This window comes from Malaclemys terrapin, chromosome 2 (assembly GCF_027887155.1).
Source record: "Malaclemys terrapin pileata isolate rMalTer1 chromosome 2, rMalTer1.hap1, whole genome shotgun sequence".
Taxonomy (NCBI): domain Eukaryota; kingdom Metazoa; phylum Chordata; order Testudines; family Emydidae; genus Malaclemys; species Malaclemys terrapin.
The window spans coordinates 58026357-58036747 of NC_071506.1; the positions used below are offsets into that span (position 1 = coordinate 58026357).

Below are 10391 nucleotides of genomic sequence, written 5' to 3' on the forward strand. Positions count from 1 at the left end.
TAAAACTTCTAATTTTTTATCACCTTGCAGTAACAAAGGTGTTTGAGCTATTCTGAAGTAACACAATAAGGACAAGACACTTGAGTTTTAGCAGTGAGTGAAAAAGCTCAATAAATTGTCTCAAAAACAAGATCAGAGAGCAATGTGCGGACATGTATGCGCCATGGTATGAAAACGTCATTTCTGTGTTGAAATCTTGTTGCTCAATATGTTAACAGTGGCAAAGGGAGGAAGTCTGTATAAAGCACAATGGTAGATTTTCTGTTTATTAGCTTGTTTTCAACAAGAAATAAGTATTTCAAATACTATTTACGTTTTACACTACTTTCAATGTTTTGTGTGCATTCAATGTTTCTTTACTAATAAACAGTATGACCTACTCTGCAGTGGAAAAGGACTAATAAAGAAATACTTGGACTATCATTCAGGGTTTTGCATACAATAGCCCTGAAATTCAACTCCGTAGAATGCTTTCTATATCATTCTGAAAACACAAAATACTTGGTTCTCTCTCCTCTAGAAAGTTGTTTTTTATCAAGTGTTATGTAATAAGTATTGTGATGATGTTTCCTAGGCAGCTTGTCATAAAGCTAAAGTGTCACTTATTATTTTTTGAGCTATAAACATCATGGACATAAGGCACTTTAGTTTTACTACGAGATAACAGCTGATTCGCGGGAAGCCGGGGAGGGGGAGGAGAAGCCGGGGGAGCATTCATGGGAGGAGGCGGAGCAAGGTGAGCTGGGGCGGGAGGAAGGGCAGGGAGCTGCTGGAGCTTTTGTTAAATTTAAAAGTCCCGTGAGGGACAACTGGTTCTAAAAGGGCTTCTAAATTTAACAACCGGTTCCCGCGAACTAGTGGGAACCGGCTCCAGCTCACCTCTGGCTTATTCAGAACATTTAATAAGAGAGATACAAAGTATTACTGTAACCTTACCCTTACATATACATCAGTCGGCCCTGGGAATTGGTGAGAATTGATTTAATAGGGCCATTACCAACAACAAGAAGGGATACCAGTATATACTGATAGCCACGGATTATTTTACAAGATGGGTAGAAGCATTTCCACTTCAAAATAAGTCAGCATATGAGGTGGCAAAGAAAATGTCCAAAATTATCATTCCCTTTGGCTATCCACGGTGGATACGGACAGGTCGCGGTTCTGAATTAAATCATGAGGTCAAGACTTATTCTTGTGGTTATTTTTACTATTTCTTCAACCACACTATCAGGTCACAGAGAGTTGACTGTGACCCTGGGCTTCATTGCCCTCGTGATTTTCTTTTAATGTAAATTGTTGCTGACAAGTTTTTCTGAACAACCACACTATTTTTTCTTACCCACCAAAAAAAACTCCAACATATTATTTCAGGTAGTAATACTAAAAGATGGGATAGTAAACCACAGTAATTGCACATAAAAGCAATGTCAAATATGGGAAGGAACGTATATACAGATCTGTCCATGGGCAGCAAGTATCGCAGGCCAGGGGAGGCCTCAGCCTCCCCAAACAGCCAGGCATGGCCCTGCTCCACCCGAAGCTGCCTCCTGCTTCCTGCCGTTTCTCCCGTGGCCCCAGCCCAGGCAGGCTGCTCCTCTTCCCCAAAGCGGGCTGGGGTTAAGGATAGGGTGGGCTGGCCTGGGACTTGGGGCAGCTGGGGACAGTGCTGGGGCCCCCCAGTGCTCCAGGGCTGGGGGTGCTGTGGCTGAGTCACCTAATGCTCCGGGGCTGGGGGCACTGGGGCTGCCCGCCAGGTACTCTGGGTCTGGGGCCACGCCACCTGGCACTCCGGGGCTAGGGATGCTGAGGCTGCACTGCCCAGTGCTCTGGGGCTGGGGGCGCTGGGGCCACCCACCTGGCACTCTGGGGCTGGGGTTGCGGCTTCTGCTGCTCCGGGGCTGGGGCACTTGGGTGGGCCATCTGGGTGGCCCAGGGCTGGAGCAGGGGGACCAGCGGCTGCAGTGAAGAGCTCGATGTTCCATCGGGGAAGAGGGGTAGAAGGAGCAGGGGAGGGGTGGAACCTTGGGCAGAAGGGGCGGGGCCGGAGGTTAGCCTCTCTGAACAGGCAGCTCACGCACTGTCCAAAGGAAAGTTTATAACAATTTTTCTTTCAGTTTAATCTGGATATGTGCAAAAAAAGGTAATAGAATGTAGCTTCACCAGCCCATACCACCCATAAACCAAAGGATTGGCTGAAAACACTAACAAATCCATCAAAAGGTAATTTTAAGGATGGGAAAATTATTGTACTAAAGGCAAGTAGAATGCACCATGCCAGAAGCTACAAATTGGTTCTAAATCTTCAAAGTTAATTTATTACTTTGCAAGTCTTTTTACCATATCACATGTGAAATGAAAAATAATCATAGCAATGCACTGTGATAGCCTTCTCCTTACACCTTTTTGATTCCGTATAATCTGTCTCAGTCAAGACATTACATTTACTTTTTTTCCCACAAACTAATCAATCACCATTTATTACAGAGGATTGTGGAAGTTGTTTGATGACACTGGGAGTACTTGGGATTAATTTCTTGATGACTTTTTTGTGTGTGTGTGATCTAAACTGAACATGACAACAAAAATGTCACCCTTTCGACTACTGTATGGCTTTGAAGCAACATTTCCAGACCAAGTCTCAGAGAATTATGTGGTAAATGTATTTAAGTACCATCAGCTTTCATGTAAATATGTTATTCAGTGATTCTTTACTTCACAAATATAGCCCCATCTCCATTTCTTTACAAAGCCACCAAATTTCAAGGATCTCAGTGAACAATACTACAAAGAGTACTGATTAAATCTGAAATCTAGAAAGGATGCTGACATTGCACTGGCTCTTAGTAATACTTTTAAAGCACAAGAAAAACAACAAATACAGTATGCTTGAAGAAAGAGTTCTAAATATGGGAAAATAACATTTGAGGTTGGGCACTGTGTTGTTACTGAATGCAAGAAAGATAACAAGAAAGGGATGGCCACTGCAACATACCTATTGTGGACCATACAAAGTTACCACTGCTATGGGTAAAAGAGTTAAATTGGAAACCATCTCAGGGAAACTTAGGATCTATGTACAGTATCTCCCACTTAAAGCCATTTAAAAAGCCACCAACATTAGGTGCTGAAAACAGATCAGAGGAAAATATGGAAAATCAAACTGCTTTGGGTGACATTGAAAAAACAGTCCCCTCCGAAGAGATTGGAAAAAGGGGTAGCAATGTATCTCACAAGCCTCATGACAGCAGAGTTATAAACGTGGAGGTCACAGACACAGAAGAAGAGGAGCGTGTAGTGGAAGAAGTTGCAGGCAGCACTCCAAGTGATTTTGATGACCTGCTTATGGAGGATGGGAAAAACAAAGAATGGCTTCTGAAAGGTAATTGCTTACCGCACCTTTTTTTTTTTTTAAACAATTTGTAAACATATTTCCATTTATGAAGTATGGCAAAGGTTTTCATGTAAAAATGGCAGCATTCACAATAGTAAAACAGAGAAGAAGGAAACTGTAATGTGTGTTACCCTTTTTTTTTTTTTCCATCGTAACATGTTTACAGACCCACAAGGTTACACAGAAACTGGAGGCCAAAATGAGAAAAATCAATTTGTATAATTTTTCATTTCATGGCCTGAAGCCAAGAAGATGGCTGGGTGATGAGGTACATTTAAATAGCAGCAAACATGGATGGTGACTGGACTGATTTGTCAAATATTTTTGAAATTTTAACTCTTTTTCATATTCTGTTGTAGGTTATTGATGTGTATTTGTATTGTGTGGTCAAGAAAACAAGTGGAAAGGTAGGCCACTTATTGTGATGCTACATGGAAATATCAATTTTATCAGTAATTAAACCATCAGATGAATATGTGGTAAAACACATTTAAGTCCAAATAGCCTGAAAGTGTGAATATAAACCTTTAATTGCAGCATTTTGCTGTACTTATTGCTGCCAAACATGTAATCAGAAGTATTTTGATTTATATACCTGAGATACAATCCTTACATCTTGAAGGCCACATTAGTTCTTCAAGTGCTTGCTCATGTCGATTCCATGCTAGGTGTGCACGCGTCACATGCACCGTTGCCGGAGATTTTTTCCCTTAATGGTATCCATAGGGCCGGCCCTAGCACCCCGTAGAACCCCGTTCCTCTGTACCAGTATATAGGGCACCGCTGGCCCCACACCTACTCAGTTCCTACTTACTGCCTGTGACAGTTACTTGAATGACTTTTTGCTTCTGCAAGGCTTTCCTTCTATAGTGGTTTGGTCGTCTTCTTCACGTAGTCTGTCAGCATGAAAACTTCGTTGTCATGCTATCTCTTTTTGTGGATTCTACAGTGACTCCTAAATCCAAAGCGTGATGCACATACTCGTAAGCAGATCGGGCAGACAAAGTCATTGGTGAGGGTCTTGGTAGCTATAGTAGTGGTATAACACTTTTCCCTTTCAGCTAACAGTCTATTATTTCATCCTCTTCAAAGGCTTGGAAAGCTCTGAATATTGTGTGTCGCCATGCTGATCTATTTGACACACACTTCTCGAGATCATGCGGTTTTATTGCACTGAAGTGTATACTGTTCTTGATGCTATCCTTATAGTGCTTTCTGGGGTGGCCTTGAGTCCAGTGTCCTTGTGCCAATTCTCCATAGAAAATTTTTTCTGCGGAGTCAATGTTCAGGCATCCTAATGATGTGTCCAGCCCAGCGTAGTTGGGCTTTTATCAACATGGCCTCGGTGCTTGTGGCATTTGACTTTTGGAGAACCTCCAGGTTGGTAATTTTGTCTTGCCAGCAGATCCCTATAATGGCATGCAGCGACCATATATGGAAGGCCTCTAGCTGTTTGATATGCTATTTGTATGGTGTCCAGGTTTCACAGCTGTAGAGGAGAGATATGAACACAAAAGCATTGTAAAGTTTTTTTTGTTGTTGAAAGGGTTATGTTGTGGGATTTCAGGACTTTGTTACATAGCTTTCCTAGTGTGGTCTTCACAGTTTTGTATAGAGTTACTATTATAGTTATAGTTAGTTTAGAATTAGAGTATAGCTAGTTGTCCCATTCTTAGAGGGGCATCATCCCAGGGACTGGGCATGCCCTGGTCTCCAGGCTTCAAACTGTGCTCTACCTGCAGCAAACCTATGCCAGTGTGAGCGACCCATATTCAGCCTCTCTGAAGTGCCTTGGGGAAGCTCACATCAAAGACAAGATCATGTAAGATCTACAGGAGCTTCAAGCCAAGAACTCAAAAAAACAGACATTCACCTGAAGGCTCTACTAATGGAGGCAGCCCTGAGACTGGGTTCAGAGCCGTCCGCTCTGAATCAGCACTGAGAACTACGGCTTCGGTATGAAGTGCACCACTGGCACCTTGCTTTTCCTGGCACCGTTCACCATCCCCAGTGCAAGAAAGAGGATGTTCCCTGTCGCCAAAGAGGGTCACAAGGGGGGATGTGAGGAGATTCATGCCAGGCCGCTTGTCATCCTCAGACCTGTGGTCAGCTCCAGCAACACCTCTCTCCTGTCCCCCTCCCCGAAGGCACCAAGCCCAATTCGGGACCCACCTCTGACTCCTGGGAGCAGTCATGATCCCTCACACCTCTTGACTTCACAGGCTTTCCAAGCTGTGAAGGACTTGTTGTCCCTCTCGTTACCACCCACTCTGTACAGGGAGATTTTGGCAAACCAGTAAAGTGTCTGAAACCACTATTGCTTATTGCTAAAAGCAGCCATGTCAAAAAGCTGTAAATTGGCCATGCAGCAGGGTGAGAGGCCGGAGTGCCCCTTATACCAGTATATAGTGCAAGGGTCCAAGGGGATACCTCTAAAGGAAAAAAATCTCTGGCAACTGTGCTCATGGTGCACACACACCTAGCATGGAATGGATGCGAGCAACCCATCTTGAAGAACAAAAGTTATGAAAGGCTAGTAGCCATTTTTATTTATTGATTGATTGCTATACAGTTCAGTGGGGCCATGACTTCATCACCAGGATGTGCACTGGTTAGTCAGTTTTTAAAGTAAGAAAGAAAGAGCACATGGGATCTTAAAAAGAAAAGATTTGTAATCCATCTTACATAACTTATTTGTAACAGTAGGGATCCCTTCCATGTATGTATTTATAAACTACATTACATTCTTTGTGTGCCACAATGATTAATACATTAAAAACTTGCTTAAATGTCAACAGGTACAAGCCGTCTTGTCAGTAGTTTCCATTGGTGTTCTGTCAGGCAGAGCAAGACAAATGAAACTGAAGAAGATAAATGTTAACAAGCTTTCATGCCCAACATGGGCAAAAGCATATTTTCATAAAGGCAGATAAGCACAGTCTTAAGAAACAGCAAATACAATGCTATGTTGGGGAATGAGTGATAATAAGCATATACTGAAATTGAGAAATACAGAATAATCTACATTGAATGGTCTGCTTCATTGAAAAGTATAACTGCATTCTTAATTCTTTTTTCAATGAACAGAGAGTGGAATTATGCAAAGTTTGGGGGGAGGGATAGCTCAGTGGTTTGAGCATTGGCCTGCTAAACCCAGGGTTATGAGTTCAATCCTTGAGGGGGCCACTTAGGGATCTGGGGCAAAATCAGTACTTGGTCCTGCTAGTGAAGACAGGGGGCTGGACTCAATAACCTTTTCAAGGTCCCTTCCAGCTCTAAGAGATAGGATATCTCCATTAATTACTTAAATTATATATTATTGCTTCCTTTCAACACACCAACTCATCAGGTTATTGTGGTAAGATGTTTTTCATGGTTATACTTTGGGATTGTATGCACTGAATGTTCTACTACATAACAGGTTTAAAATACAGCTATGTAGCAGTGTTATAATTTCCTGTATTATGAGTTTTCAATACAGTTGAATACATACAAATTAAATTGGAACTTCAGTGTAAGTCTTGAAGTTTAAAAAATTCTGAGGACTGAAGTTTAAAAAATAAAATGCTAGTGTGAAGTGTTATTATGTTGGTAATGTAAAATTAAAGAATATAGTCTGTAGTGTTTTAATCAAGGAATTCACAATATGATTTTATCTTGTGTGTTAGTAAAACATAATAAATGAGAATATCTGCATGCAATGTTTTGAAAAATCATTATACAATTGTTATACATTATATTACCAATAACATATGCATATGTATTTACACTTACAGATAACATTAATGGAAACAAAAGAATTGTTAATAATTAATCCCATGTGTGATGAGACAACATATGAAAGAGCCTCCCTGAGGAACTGGAGGTGATTTTTTAGATATTTATTTTCATAGTTTACATGTAGTGTTAATGTGAAAGTATTTTCAGTAAATGTAACATAAGTGAGGATAATATCTTCCTGATATTAAGAAAGAAAAATGGAAACAGCACATACTTGTGTTCACTGTGCTTAATAATGGATATTGAGTGAACTTGTGTGATTTGAGCATGGCTAACTGCTTCACTGAACGTGGGCACAAAACACTAGCATCTAGCATAAGTGAGAAGATATTATTAGCAACACAGGCCAGAGTAAATCAATATATAGCGTAAGACTCTGATATGATAATATGAAACCAAGTGTATATATATATTAGCATTAAATCATTGCAGCCATTCAGTAAATAGGGGGTGTAGGCTGTGGGGTGGGGCCAGGGATGAGAGGTTTGGGGTGCAGCCAGGGGCTCTGGGAGGACTCAGGGCTGAGGCAGGGGCTCAAGATTGGGGCTCAGGCTTACCTCGGGCGGCTTCCGCTCAGCAGCCAGTGGGGATAAGACAGGCTCCCTGCCTGTCCTGGCTCCGCACTGCTTCCTGGAAGTGGCCAGCAGGTTCAGCTCCTAGATGGGGGAATCACAAGGTTCTGTGCACGTCTCTTGCCCGCAGGCACACCCCCCAGCTCCCATTTGCCAGGGCTCCCAGCCAATGGGAGTGCACAGCCGGTGCTCAGGGGCAGGGGCCGTGCACACGGCCCCGTGGTCACCTAGGGTAACCATACGTCCTCTTTTTCCCGGACATGTCCGGCTTTTCGGCAGTCAAACCCCCGTCCGGGGGGAATTGCCAAAAAGCGGAACATGTCCGGGAAAATGGCGGCTCTGTTTAAGAGCCCGGCTGCCTGAACGCTACCGGCTTCGGGCAGCCCCGTGCCTGGAGACCCTGCGCCGCTGGAGCCCGGGAGGGGAAGTGCCCGGCTGGGGGCGCAGGGTCTGGAGGCACGGGGCTGCCCGAAGCCGGTAGCGCTCGGGCAGCCCGGCTCTTAAATAGAGCCGCGGGGACTGGAGCCTCCAGCCGCCGGGGCTGTGTGTAACTGACACAGTGTCAGTTACACAGAGCCCCAGCCGCTGGAGGCTCTGTTTAAGAGCCGGGCTGCCCGAGCGCTACCGGCTTCGGGCAGCCCCTTGCCTCCAGACCCTGCGCCCCCAGCCGGGCACTTCCCCTCCCGGGCTCCGGCGGCGCAGGGTCTCCAGGCACGGGGCTGCCCGAAGCCGGTAGCTCTCGGGCAGCCCGGCTCTGTGTAACTGACACTGTGTCAGTTACACACAGCCCCGGCGGCTGGAGGCTCCAGTCCCCGCGTCTCTATTTAAGAGCCGGGCTGCCTGAGCGCTACCGGCTTCGGGCAGCCCCGTGCCTCCGGACCCTGCGCCGCCGGAGCCCGGGAGGGGAAGTGCCCGGCTGGGGGCGCAGGGTCTGGAGGCACGGGGCTGCCCGAAGCCGGTAGCGCTTGGGCAGCCCGGTTCTTAAACAGAGCGGGGGCGGCTGGAGCCTCCAGCCCCCGGGGCTCTGTGTAACTGACACTGGGTCAGTTACACAGCGCCAAAGAGGAGAAAAGCCTCCAGCCCCCGGGGCTCTGTGTAACTGACACAGTGTCAGTTACACAGAGCCCCAGCCGCTGGAGGCTCTGTTTAAGAACCGGGCTGCCCGAGAGCTACCGGCTTCGGGCAGCCCCCTTGCCTCCGGACCCTGCGCCCCCAGCCGGGCACTTCCCCTCCCGGGCTCCGGCGGCGCAGGGTCTGGAGGCACGGGGGCTGCCCAAAGCCGGTAGCGCTGGGGCAGCCCGGCTCTTAAACAGAGCCTAAGAGGAGCAGAGCCTCCAGCTGCGGGGGCTCTGCTCCTCTTCGGCTCTGTGTAACTTATACAGTGTAAGTTACGCAGAGCCGCCGAAGCCCCGGAGGGGAAGTGCCCGGCTGGGGGCACAGGGTCCGGAGGCATGGGGGCTGCCCAAAGCCCGAGCGCTACCGGCTTCACGGTTTGCTGGGCAGCCTCCAGACCCTGCGCCCCCGGCTGGGCGCTTCCCCTCCCGGGCACCAGCTGCGGTGGGGAAGCGCCGGCTGGGGGCGCAGGGTCTGGGGGCTGCCCGGGAAACCGTGATGCTGGTAGCACTGGGGCAGCCCTTTCCCCCTGGCTGGGAGTGGGAGGGAGGAGGGGGCGGAGTTAGGGTGGGGGAAGGGGCGGAGTTGGGGCGGGGCTAGGGGTGGGGAAAGGGGCGGGGCCATAGCCCGTGGAGGGTCCTCTTTTTTTATTTATGAGATATGGTAACCCTAGGTCACCACCACCTAGGAGCTGGACCCGGCCACTTCTGGGGCGCAGTGTGGAGCCAGGACAGGCAGGGAGCCTGCCTTAGCCCCACAGCACCGCCAAACGGACTTTTAACAGCCTGGCTGGCAGTGCTGACCAGAGCCACCAACGTGCCTGGCAACCCTAGCTCTGGGGCTGAGGGCGCTAGCCTGGGGCAGGGGCTGGCGGCCACGGTGGAGGTTGGAATTGGCAGGGCCTCAGGTGGAAGGGATGGGGTAGGGGGCTAGCCTCCCCCAGCAGTGGTTCAGGTGCTGCCCATTATTTTAATGTACATTTCAGTAAAGAAAAAAGTGTTAACTCTCTAGCTATAAATATGTTTAGATGCTTGTTTTTGAAAAAAACACTGAAATGTAAAGTAAGCTATTCTTGTTTATAAACCTTGTTACAATAATAAAGTTTTTAAATTTTTAAAAGTACCTCTCATGGCGTCCACATTTACAATGGAGATTTCAAAATGGTAGCAAATTGTAAAGGGCAACAACTGTCATCATGGTTTGCTACCTCACCGCTTGATGTCCGGTCAGAACTTGCTCCCCCGGGACCAATGAGAAAAGGGGAGGTGGCAAATTGTGACAGGACACCTTACGCGTCAGTGAACCCTACTGGTAGCAAAATCTGCCCCACCTCAGCAGTTTTTAACACTAGCCCGGCCCTGAGGCGGGGCATTGTGATTGGTCAGTTTGAACGTCAGCGGCCCGTGCAACAATGGGGAGCCAACGGCCGCCCTTACCCTTACCGAGCGCCCCGCCCACCGGACGGGAAGGAGTCAGGACAGGCGTCGCCGCCGCCCGCCAGCAGGTGGCGCTGCAGCTTCCCGCCGGCCGGC

General features: G+C 47.2%; 1 long non-coding RNA gene across 2 annotated transcripts; it reads right to left on the reverse strand.

Annotated features, from left to right (window-relative positions):
• Positions 1 to 2395: 2395 nt before the first annotated feature.
• LOC128831372 (uncharacterized) lies at positions 2396 to 10390 on the reverse strand. 2 transcript variants are annotated; one of them, XR_008443785.1, is made up of 3 exons: positions 10302 to 10390; positions 7732 to 7830; positions 2396 to 4883 (listed from the first exon to the last, which is right to left on the reverse strand). It is a non-coding gene; the product is annotated as an uncharacterized LOC128831372 (long non-coding RNA). The 2 variants fall into 2 exon arrangements; XR_008443786.1 differs by lacking the exon at positions 10302 to 10390 and adding an exon at positions 9983 to 10086.
• Position 10391: the final 1 nt, after the last annotated feature.